Consider the following 13,010-nt stretch of genomic DNA (forward strand, 5'->3'; position numbering starts at 1 on the left):
ATCGTGCAGCCCAAACCGTAAATGCTAGAGACTTGAAACTTTCTCAGATGGTAGTACAAAAATCGAGGAGAGCTTATCAAATTATGAGCCCGATTGGCCCATAGGTGGCGCTATAGCAACCAAAAGCGCGAAACTGGTCATAACTCCTAGACCGTATGTCGTAGAGTCAAGTGTCTTATATCCTTGGAAAGCTGGACTCTTGACTTAAAAAACGTATATCTCCGATTTCATTTCCGGTATGGAAATTTTTCCGCTATTTCCGGTTTTGTCCAAAATCTACTTTTGCCAACTAGTCCCTGGTTTTTCGCCTGAACGGAACCAAACCAGTGCAGAAATGTTCTCTGGAGTCTGAATATCAATAATCATTGAAAAAAAGTCGAAATTTTGATTTCCGGTCGCTAGGGGGGGCAAAATAATCGTTGTGGGAGGAGCCTATTTTACTAAAATGGCTATAACCCGTGAACAAAATGAGATATTTTTACCAAACTCACTACACATATGTATGAGCTCAATCCAAGGTCATAGTAAAAAAATCGCGTCGATTGAGCTCTAGGTGGCGCTATAACATGAAAAAAACATATGGCCACCTAGTGGTTAGTCCGATTGACTTGAAAATTGGTATGCAGTGTCTTGGTCCAAGGCCCCATGTATGTGTATGAGGACATTGGCGTATCTCAAAAAACATGGCCGCCATCGGCCAATGAAGTATAAGACAAGGTTAACGAAGGCCAATCGGAACGAAACTCAATGGGCATGTTCATCTCATGGCCCAAGAGGTCTGTACGAGTTTTGAAAGAAATCGGCCACTAGTTGGCGCTAACAAGTTTTACGGCTCTGTAATCACGTGGTGTTGCACATATCGCCACAACATGCATATCATTTGATAGATCTCCTCATGCTGAACAACTTTGCCTCTAGAACCATTGCTGTCAATCAAACCGTTCATTAAATATTCATGAATATGTTAAAAACCTACTTTTGCGAACTAGTCCCTGGTTTTTTGCCCGATCGGAACCAGACCAGTCTAGGTCAATTCTCTGGACTCTCTAGATCAATAATTATTGAAAAAAAGTTGAAATTTGCCCTTTGGTTTGCTATGACATGATCATTTATAAAAAGGGGCTTGTCAAAACACACTCAAAAGCCTATAAATCATTAAAAAAAACTCAGATCTTCACAAAAATTGGTGAGCATATGTGACATAAGATCATGAACAAGCATGCAAAGTTTTATGGAGATCGGACAATAGGTGGCGCTATAACTGTTAAAAAGGTTTAAAACCATGTATTTCCTATGGTAAATTGCTTGTATTGGCTGTAAATGGGTCTTTTCCATCTATGGTCATATAATTTTCATATCATAATGTTCAAAATCAGTGCAGTACAATTCTCTGGACTCTCTAGATCAATAATTATCGAAAAAAAGTTGAACTTTGCCAATTGGTTCATTATAACAGGATCATTTATAAAAAGGGGCGTGTCAAAACACACTCAAAAGCCTATAAATCATAAATAAAAACTCAGAACTTCACAAAAATTGGTGAGCATATGTGCCATAACATCATGAACACGCATGCAAAGTTTTATGGAGATCAGACAATAGGTGGCGCTATAACTGTTGAAAAGCTTTAAAACCATGTATTTCCTATGGTAAATTGCCTGTATTGGCTGTAAATGGTGTGTTCCATTTATGATCATACAATATTTATATCATAATGTTCAAAATCAGGGCAGTACAATTCTCTGGACTCTCTAGATAAATAATTATCAGAAAAGTTATAACTTCTTCAGTTGGATGGCTATAATAGGGTCACTTCAATATGTAGCCTTGACCAAGAAAGCCTATATCTCTTCAATGAATGCTCAGATCTTCTTAAAAACAAGTCAGAACATGTGACTCTAAATAAGTTAAGAAATAATGCATCTATAACAGTTTAAAAGGTTAAAGTTATAACATAATGGCATATTAAGCCAATAAGTTGTATTCTACTGCCCTCTGCTGTTTAAAATAGTCATTTTGTCATGCTACTAACTACTAATATTCTATTATTCTTATTTAGAGTTTATAAAATCACTATTTTAACATTTACAGTCACATTTTGTCAAAATTCATCTATTGAAGCATTGTGTCACAGACAAATGTTAATCCTGAATGAGACACAGTTCAGATCACTTTATCTACAACAGAATGTGTGTGTGTAGTCCCATGTTTTTGAATAAATCCTGAATAATCTGATTAATAGCTTGCAAAGACATATATTTTAATGGTCTATAAGCATTTCATATTTTCATAATGACTTGTGTGTGTGTGTGTGTGTGTCTAGATAGTGTGTCTAGATATGAATGCAAAAAGACTTTATTAATAAGTAGAGTGGCCAGCAGAGGGCAGTAGAAGACCACTTATTGGCTCACTTTCATTTTAACAGCCTTGAGTTTCAACAAAATTCTGAACTAAAGCAAACCAGTTTTTCCATGTTAACTGCAATTTATCCATGCTTACTATAAAATCCATTATATAACAATTACTATTATAACACAATCATATTTTGTCAGAGTGTAACACTTTATTTGTACTGACACATGCATGGTAAATCATACTAGAACGCAGTAAATCATGGTAAACAATGGTAAATCGTGCTAGAACAGGGTAAATCATGTAAAGCATACTACAACATGGAATATCATGGTAAAACTATGGTAAATCATGCTAGATTCATGGTAAATCATACCAGAGCGTGGTAAATCATGGTAAACGATGGTAAATTATGCTACAACAGGGTAAATCATGTAAAGCATACTAGAACATTGTGAATCATGCTAGATTCATGGTAAATCATACTAGAACATGGTAAATCATGGTAAAACTATGGTGAATCATGCTAGATTCATGGTAAATCATACTAGAACATGGTAAATCATGGTAAAACTATGGTAAATTATGCTAGATTCATGGTAAATCATACTGGAACATGGTAAATCATGAAAAATCACACTGAAATGTAGTATATCATGGTAAATCATGCTTGCTACATAAAACTTAATGTATTTTGATGCTTTTGTGCTTAACGGCCTTAAAGGCCTTAACTGCTTGAACACCGCTAAATGCTGCTTGCAGCTTTAATTATTAGGTGTTCAAGCACGAAGTGCTGAAAACCTATTGTATTTGTACTGATTTTTATTATTATTATTATTATTATTTTCCCCTAAAACGCATCGTGCAGCCCAAACCGTAAGTGCTGGAGCTCTGAAACTTTGTCAGATGGTAGTACAAAAATCGAGGAGAGGTTCAGAGAGTATGACCCCGATTGGCCTATAGGTGGCGCTACAGCAATCAATTGCGCGTAACTGCTCATAACTCCTAAACCGTAAGGCGTAGACTCAAGTGTCTTATATCATTGGAAAGCTGGACTCCTAACTTAAAAAACGTATATCTCCGATTTCATTTCCGCCATGATAGATTTTCCGCCATTTTGAATTTTGTTAAAAAACGACTTTTGCGAACTAGTCCCTGGTTTTTTGACCGATCGGAACCAAACCAATGTAGAAATGTTCTCTGGAGTCTGAATATCAATAATTATTGAAAAAAAGTTGAAATTTCGATTTCCGGTCGCTAGGGGGCGCAAAATGAACGTTGTGGGAGGAGCCTATTTTACTAAAATGGCTATAACTCGAGAAGTAAATGAGATATCTTCACCAAACTTGACACACATGTGTATGAGGACAGTCTGGGGTCACAGTAAAAAAACCGCGTCGATTTAACACTAGGTGGCGCTATAACATTAAAAAAACATAAAAGGGGGTGTGGCCACCTGACCGTTAGTCCGATTGACCTGAAAATTGGTATGCAGTGTCTTGGTCCAAGGCCCCATGTATGTGTAAAAGGATATTGGCGTATCTCAAAAAACATGGCCGCCATCAACCAATGAAGTTTGAGCACCTGTGAGACGAGGTTAACGGAGGCCAATCGGAACGAAACTCGATGGGCATGTTTGACTCATGGCCCAAGAGGTCTGTAAGAGTTTTGAAAGAAATCGGCCACTAGTTGGCGCTAACGAGTTTTACGGCTCTGTAATCACGTGGTGTTGCACACATCCCCAAAATATGCATATCATTTGATAGATCTCCTCATGCTGAACAACTTTGCCTCTAGAAACATTGCTGTCAATCAAACCGTTCATTAAATATTCACGAATATGTTAAAAACCTACTTTTGCGAACTAGTCCCTGGTTTTTCGCCCGATCGGAACCAGACCAGTCTAGGACAATTCTCTGGACTCTCTAGATCAATAATTATTGAAAAAAAGTTTAACTTTGCCTTTTGCTTCGCTATAACAGGGTCATTTATAAAAGGGGTGTGTCAAAACACACTCAAAAGCCTATAAATCATAAATAAAAACTCAGAACTTCACAAAAATTGATGAGCATATGTGTCATACCATGCTGAAGAAGCATGCAAAGTTTCATGGAGATCGGACAATAGGTGGCGCTATAACTGTTGAAAAGCTTTAAAACCATACATTTCCTATGGTAAATTGCCTGTATTGGCTGTAAATGGTCTTTTCCATCTATGATCTTATAATTTTCATATATTAATGTTTAAAACCAGTGCAGTACAATTATCTGGACTCTCTAGATCAATAATTATCAGAAAAGGTATAATTACTTCATTTGGATGGCTATAATAGAGTGTAAATCGGATGGCTATAACAGCTATAACAGCTTGGATGGCTATAACAGTCAATAAGTGATATTTTACTGCCCCCTGCTGTCATTTCATCATACTACTCTCTAATATTTGTATATATAATTGATATTTAGACTTTATTAAATCATTATTTTAACATTTACAATCACATTTTGTCAAAATTCATCTATTGCTCTGTACTCTCTAGAACAATAATTATAGGAAAATGTATAACTTCTTCATTTGGATGACTATAATAGGGTCACATCAATATGTAGCCTTGACCGAAAGCCAATATCTTTTCAATAAATGCTCATAGCTTCTTAAAATAAGGTCAAGAACAGCTATAACAGCTTGAAAAGGCTAACAGCCAATAAGTGGTATTTTACTGCCCCCTGCTGTTTAAAAAAAGTCATTTTGTCACACTACTCAACTATAATTAATATTTAGACTTTATAAATTCACTATTTTAACATTTACAATAACATTTAGTCAAAAATCGTCTATTAAAGTGACAATTGAGTCACATTGGCTCCTGAAGTTCCAAATGTCTCTATCTACATCAGAATGAGCGTGTGTAGATTAAATTATATGAAAAACATGGCCTATTGTATAAGTAGGCTGTAATAGCACTGTTGTCCACTAGATGAAGCAGCAGCATTAGATATTTTTAATCTTTTTTTATATGATTTTCACAATAACATATCCCAAAAATGTGTGTGTGTGTGTGTGTGTGTGTGTGTGTGTGTGTGTGTAAGCATGCATTATTGAGTTAACATGAAAAAAATGGTTTGCTTCAGTGGAGAATACTGGAGAAACAAAGTAGTTGAAAATGAAAGTGAGCCAATAAGTGGTCTTCTACTGCCCTCTGCTGGCCACTCTTCTTATTAATAGTCTTTTTTTGTATATAGACACTATAAAATCACTCATATAACAATAACTATTATAACACATTCATATTTTGTCAGAGTTTATCACTTCAATTGTTCTTATGCTTCATATAATTGCTATCAACGTGGTAAATCATGGTAAATAATGCCAGAAACATGGTAAATCATAGTAAAAAAGGTAAATCATGCTAGAATCCTGGTAAATTATTCTAGAATGTCGCCTTGCTTTTGGCTTGCTTAGTTGGGGATATTTAATATTCAACAATATTATTGAACTGTGTTGTACTACTTTCATGTTATCACTGTGAAGCTGCTTTGATGCAATCTGTATTGTGAAAAGCGCTATATAAATAAATGTGACTTGACTTGACTTGACTATATCATGGTAAATCATCATATAACATGGTATAATCAAGGTAAACTATGGAAAATCATGTTAGATTCATGGTAAATAATGAAAAATCACACTGAAATGTAGTATATCATGGTAAATCATGCTTGCTATATAAAACTTAATGTATTTTGATGCTTTTGTGCTCAACGGCCTTAAAGGCCTTAACTGCTTGAACACCGCTAAATGCTGCTAGCAGCTTTAATTATTATTATTATTATTATTCTGCCGTAAAACGCATCGTGCAGAACAAACCGTAAGTGCTGGAGCTCTGAAACTTTGTCAGATGGTAGTACAAAAATCGAGGAGAGCCTCAGAAAGTATGACCCCGATTGGCCTATAGGTGGCGCTACAGCAATCAATTGCGCGAAACTGCTCATAACTCCTAAACCGTATGTCGTAGACTCAAGTGTCTTATATCATTGGAAAGCTGGAGGCCTGAAGAACAAAACGTATATCTCCGATTTCATTTCCGGTATGCAAATTTTTCCGCCATTTTGAATTTTGTCAAAAACCTACTTTTGCGAACTAGTCCCTGGTTTTTCGCCCGATCAAAACCAGACAAATGCATACATGTTCTCTGGAGTCTGAATATCAATAATCATTGAAAAAAAGTTGAATTTTCGATTCACGGTCGCTAGGGGGAGTAAAATGATCGTTGTGGGAGGAGCCTATTTTACTAATATGGCTATAACTCGAGAAGTAAATGAGATATCTTCACCAATCTTGGAACACATGTGTATGAGTTCAATCTGAGGTCACAGTAAAAAAATCGCGTCGACCTAACACTAGGTGGCGCTATAACACACAAAAAACCTAAATCGGGCTATGACCACCTGACCGTTAGTCCGATTGACTTAAAAATTGGTATGCAGTGTCTTGGTCCAAGGTGCCATGTATGTGTATGAGGAAATTGGCGTAACTCAAAAAACATGGCCGCCATCGGCCAATGAATTTGAGCACCTATTACACGAGGTTAACGGAGGCCAATCGGAACGAAACTCGACGGACATGTTTGACTCATGGCCCAAGAGGTCTGTAAGAGTTTTGAAAGAAATTGGCCACTAGTTGGTGCTAACAAGTTTTACGGCTCTGTAATCAGGTGGTGTTGCACACATCCCCAAAATATGCATATCATTTGATAGATCTCCTCAGGCTGAACAACTTTGCCTCTAGAACCATTGCTGTCAATCAAATCGTTCATTAAATATTCACGAATATGTTAAAAACCTACTTTTGCGAACTAGTCCCTGGATTTTCGCCCGATCGGAACCAGACCAGTCTAGGACAATTCTCTGGACTCTCTAGATCAATAATCATTGAAAAAAAGTTGAACTTTTGCATTTTTCGTATGGTTATAACAGGGTCATTTAGAAAAGGGGCGTGTCAAATACACACAAAAGCCTATAAATCATAAATAAAAACTCAGAACTAAACAAAAATTGGTGAGCATATGTGTCATAACATGGTGAAGAAGCATGCAAAGTTTCATGGAGATCGGACCATACTTGGCGCTATAACTGTCAAAAAGCTTTAAAACCATACATTTCCTATGGCAAATTGCCTGTATTGGCTGTAAATGCTGATCTCTTGAATGAATGCTCAGATCTTCTTTAAAAAAGGTCAAGAACATGTGTAATATCACTCTGTACGGCATTGAAAAATTTCAGACAAATCAGACAAAATTTGCCTCTATAATTAATTGTCACAGGAAGCCTCAAAACGAAAGTAAAACATTGGGCCACGCCCCCCCAAGCACGAATTCACTCATAACTCGAAAACGGAAAGTCTCTGCCCGCTCAATTTTTGATGGTAAGGTCCTCTCGGGGATCTTGATCCAAATCTTTCGTCGCGGGGCTCGGGAGCGCCCCCCCGCGGATCGCTAATCTGTGAGAACCCCAACTTGAAACGGCTGTAACTCTTGATCCACACCACCTAGATCCTTGTGGAAGAGCTTGTTGGAAAGGGCTCGTCCTCATCTAGCTTCGATTCGAGTTTGGTGCGATTTGGCCTGGGCATTCCCGAGATATAAGCCCACAAAGATATGCATTTAAACGGACATTACTCCCGACAGCAATCACTCAGCAACACGGGGAGGGTCTTGTTCAAGAGGGCTCCTCTAACCCTATCTAAGTTCTGAGTTTCAGATTTTTTCACTTTCTCGTTCCCGAGATATAAGTAAAAAAATAAAACGAATTTCCTGTCATTCATTTCAACCGTTTATGTAGGCTGTAAAACCGCTGTTGTCCACTAGAGGGAGCAACAGCATTAGATATTTTTAATCTTTTTTAACCAGTTTTCAGCAATGGCTAACAAACAAATGCTTATAATATAATATTAAATAATGATTTATTAGAAAGTTTAATATTTTTACATCACAAATAAATATCTGAAATGCTTAAGGACCACAAAAAGAGATTTTCACAATATCATAACCCACAATTGTGTGTGTGTGTGTGTGTTTGTGTGTGTGTGTAAGCATGCATAATGGTATTCACATTGAAAGACTGGTTTGCTTTAGTGCACAATACTCAGGGTTTCTGCAGGGTTTAGTCAGTCAAATTTAAGACCTTTTAAGACCTTTTTATGACCAATATTATTTAAATTTATGACCTACTCGAATTACGAAAAATAACTTCCTTTCAAAAGTCTTTTTTTATTGACTTTCATTAAAAGTAATAAGTTTAATTATTTAAAGGTTCCATTTTCTTAAGAGTAACAAACTGAAGGCTCCCTTTTCCTAAGTATCAATAACACAGGAACAACACAACACTTATCACGATAATATCAGTCAATATCGATAATTATGACGATAAATGTCAATTCTTTATTTCTTTGAACTTTGAAGGCAGATTTTTGTTCCTAACTGAAAGTTGTAGAAACCAGAGTGTTAATTGTGGTTTTAAACTACTCTTTATTGTCAAAACATATCATGACAAACACTTGCCAAACAGGTGAACATTTCACAAATCTGAGGTAGAACATTCAAACATTTGTATTTTTTCCTTAACAAAAATAATATCTTTATTTCAAAATTAATTTCTTAGTTTCTGCATGTGCTAATGGGGGATATTGTTTCAAGTCTTGAAACAGGTTTGTGTTGCCTGACTTTGATGGCACGTATCTTTATGAAATGTATGAAAAACAGTAGGCTATAGCCTAAATACATAAATACTGTAATTATATTCCATTAGTCCTTTAATACATTGTCTACATTAATAATATAATACAATTCAATATGTATCCCACATTTCATGGTGCAGTTAATATTACTAGGCTAACGTTACAGTAAAACCATGGTAAAGGATGTAAATGTGTAGATGGAAAAGCTTTCTGACTGTATAGTTGCGCACAGTGTTTCTCCTGTTCGTCAGCGCTGTTTCATCTGCCTTTAAACTGGTTTAAATCACTGAGACATTTGTGTTCTTCGCTGAATTCAAGTGCTTCTCACTGGATCTCGTGATCGAGACTGATCAAAGTTAACCATAGACAGTAAAAGAACGCGTCTGCTCTAGTGAGCTTGATCACGCTACGCTGCCGTTTGGACTTTGAGCCGAGCGGATAAACGCTCCGTGAGGCGCGCGCGGTTCAAATGAGTTTCGTTCCGCTTTTGGCGCATAAACATGATCTAACATTTATCGAACTCTTAATATCGTTTTATAGAGAAAACATTATATCGCGATAATGAATGAATGAGCATATAAATTTAAGATGTGGCTAAATGTAATTTATGACCTTGTATGGAAAAGCCGGACGTTTTTATGGCCTAAAATTCTTATTAAATTTAAGACGTTTTATGACTTTTTATGACCCCGCGGAAACCCTGATACTGATTAAACCAAGTAGTTCAAAATAAAAGTGGTACTATAGCAATAAGTGGTCTTCTACTACCCTCTGCTGGACATTATACTTATTAATAGTCTTTTCACATGTGCTTTTGCATTCATATATTCAGACACTAAAAAATAACCTTATGTGACAATTACTATAATAACAAAATCATATTTTGTCTTTCAATTCACTTTACTGTTCTGAAGCTTCACATAATTGCTAACAACGTGGTAAATCATAGTAAATCATGCTACAATCCTGCTGAATCATTCTAGAATGTGGTATATCATGATAAATTATTGTGTAACATTCGGTCACAACAAGGTAACATCAAGGTAAACTAAGACAAACCATGGTAAACTGACTATTGTAGTACATTGAGAAATATGAATCCTGAAGGACAATTGCAGTAAACATTTCTTTTTTCCATCACATAGTTCAAATATCTGTATCTACAACAGAATGTGTGTGTGTAGTCCTAGGTTTCTGAATAAATGCTGAATAATCTGATTAATAGCTTGCAAAGACATTAAATGCTTATAGACCATTAAAATATATTTATATAATGACTTTGTGTGTATGTGTGTGTGTGTGTGTGTGTGATCAAATGTCTACATATGAGTGTAAAAGCACCTGTGAAAACACTTTATTAATAAGTAGAAGGCCAGCAGAGGGCAGTAGAAGACCACTTATTGTCTCACTCTCATTTTGACACACTTGATTTTCAACAGTAAATCAAAGCACTAAAGAAAACCAGTTTTTCCATGTTAACTATTATAACACAATCATTTTTTGTCAGAGTTTATCACTTCATTTTTATTGGCCCTTCACATCAATGCAGCAATGTGGTAAATCATGGTAAATCACGATAGAAACATGGTAAATCATAGTAAAAAATACTATTACATGGTGGATCATGGCAAATCATGCTAGCAATGTGATGAATCATGGTAAATCATGCTACAATCCTGGTAAATCATTCTAGAATGTGGTATATCATGGTAAATCATCCTATAACATGGGAAATGATGGTAAACTGTGGTAAATCATGCTAGATTCATGGTAAATCATACTGGAACATGGTAGATCATGAAAAATCACACCAAATTTGGTATATCATGGTAAATCATGCTAAAACATGGTCTATTCCATCTATGATGTCAATGTTTAAATGCTTGCTACATAAAACTTAATGTCTTTTGATGTTTTTGTGCTTAACGGCCTTAAAGGCCTTAACTGCTTGAACACCGCTAAATGCTGCTAGCAGCTTTAATTATTATTATTATTTTCCCCTAAAACGCATTGTGCAGCCCAAACTGTAAGTGCTGGAGCTCTGAAACTTTGCCAGATGGTAGTACAAAAATCGAGGAGAGGTTATCAAAGTATGAGCCCGATTGGCCCATAGGTGGCGCCACAGCAACACGATTTACTAAAATGGCCATAACTCCTCAACCGTTTGTCCTAGAATCACGATTTTCACATCCCTGTGATCCCTGGCTCAAGCCGAACAAGATGTATATCTCGGATTCTCGATTTGAGCATCGGAAAAATTTTTATGGCCGATTTTGTCCAAAACCTACTTTTGCAAACTAGTCCCTGGTTTTTTGCCTGATCTGAACCAAACTGGTGCAGAAATGTTCTGTGGAGTCTGACTATCAATAATTATTGAGAAAAAGTTGAAAATTTGCATTTGGTTGGCCATAACAGAGTCATGTAGGAAATGGTTCATGGCAAAATGCAGTCAAAAGCCTATAAATCCTGAAGAAAAAGTCAGAACTTCACCAAAATTGATGAGCATATGTGTCATACCATGCTGAGGAAGCATGCAAAGTTTCACGGAGATTGGACAAAAGGTGGCGCTATAACCGCCAAAAAGGTCGCTTATTATTAGGTGTTCAAGCACAAAGTGCTGAAAACCTATTGTATTCGTTCCGATTTTTATTATTAGGTGTTCAAGCACGAAGTGCTGAAAACCTATTGTAATTGTAAGGATTTTTAGGTGTTCAAGCACGAAGTGCTGAAAACCTATTGTATTTGTACTGATTTTTATTATTATTATTATTATTAGGTGTTCAAGCTCGAAGTGCTGAAAACCTATTGTAATTGCTATTTGAAAAAAAACAACAACCCTAAAACGCATCGTGCAGCCCAAACCGTAAGGCCTAGAGACTTAAAACCAGGCCAGGTGGTAGGGCCTCAGTTTGGGGAGAACCTATCAGAGTATGACCCCGATTGGCCCATAGGTGGCGTTACAGTACCCAAAAGTACTAAATTGCTCATAACTCCTATACCGTTTGACTTAGAATCAAGCTTTTTACACCACTGTGATCCTTGGGTCAAGGCGGTCAAAATGTATATCTCCAAAATCAATTTAGGCCAGAAAAATTTCTGCTATGTCCAATTTTGTCCAAAACCTACTTTCGCAAACTAGTCCCTGGTTTTTTGCCCGATCGGAACCAAACCAATCTAGGACAATTCTCTGGACTCTCTAGATCAATAATTATCAAAAAAATGTTGAACTTTGCCCTTTGGTTCACTGTAACAGGGTCATTAAGAAAAGGGTGCGTGTCAAAATACACTCAAACGCCTATAAATCATAAATAAAAACTCAGAACTTCACAAACATTGGTGAGCATATGTGTAATAACTTGGTGAAGAAGCATGCAAAGTTTCATGGAGATCGGACCATAGTTGGTGCTATAACTGTCAAAAAGCTTTAAAACCATATATTTCCTATGTTAAATTGCCTGTATTGACTGTAAATGCTGATCTCTTAAATGAATGCTCAGATCTTCTTTAAAAAAGGTCAAGAACATGTCTAATATCACTCTGAACAGCATTGAAAAATTTCAGACAAATCGGACAAAATTTGCCTCTATTATTAATTGTAACAATTGCAGTAAACATTTCTTTTTTCCATCACATAGTTCAAATAACTGTATCTACAACAGAATGTGTGTGTGTAGTCCTAGGTTTCTGAATAAATGCAAAATAATCTGATTAATAGTTTACAAACACATTATGTGAAATGCTTATAGACCATTAAAGTATATTTTCATAATGACACATCCCAATAGCATTGAAAACCACAACAACAACATTTGTCTTTATTTGTGTGTGTGTGTATGTGTGCTAGCATGCTAGAATCATATTACATCATAGGCTACTAGAATGTGTTCAATTGTGGTAAATCATGCAAGAACAGGGTAAACCAT

The sequence above is a fragment of the Rhinichthys klamathensis genome, unplaced genomic scaffold, assembly GCF_029890125.1.
Source record: "Rhinichthys klamathensis goyatoka isolate OS25496 unplaced genomic scaffold, OSU_Roscu_1.1 h1tg000019l_1, whole genome shotgun sequence".
In the NCBI taxonomy this organism is placed as follows: Eukaryota; Metazoa; Chordata; class Actinopteri; order Cypriniformes; family Leuciscidae; genus Rhinichthys; species Rhinichthys klamathensis.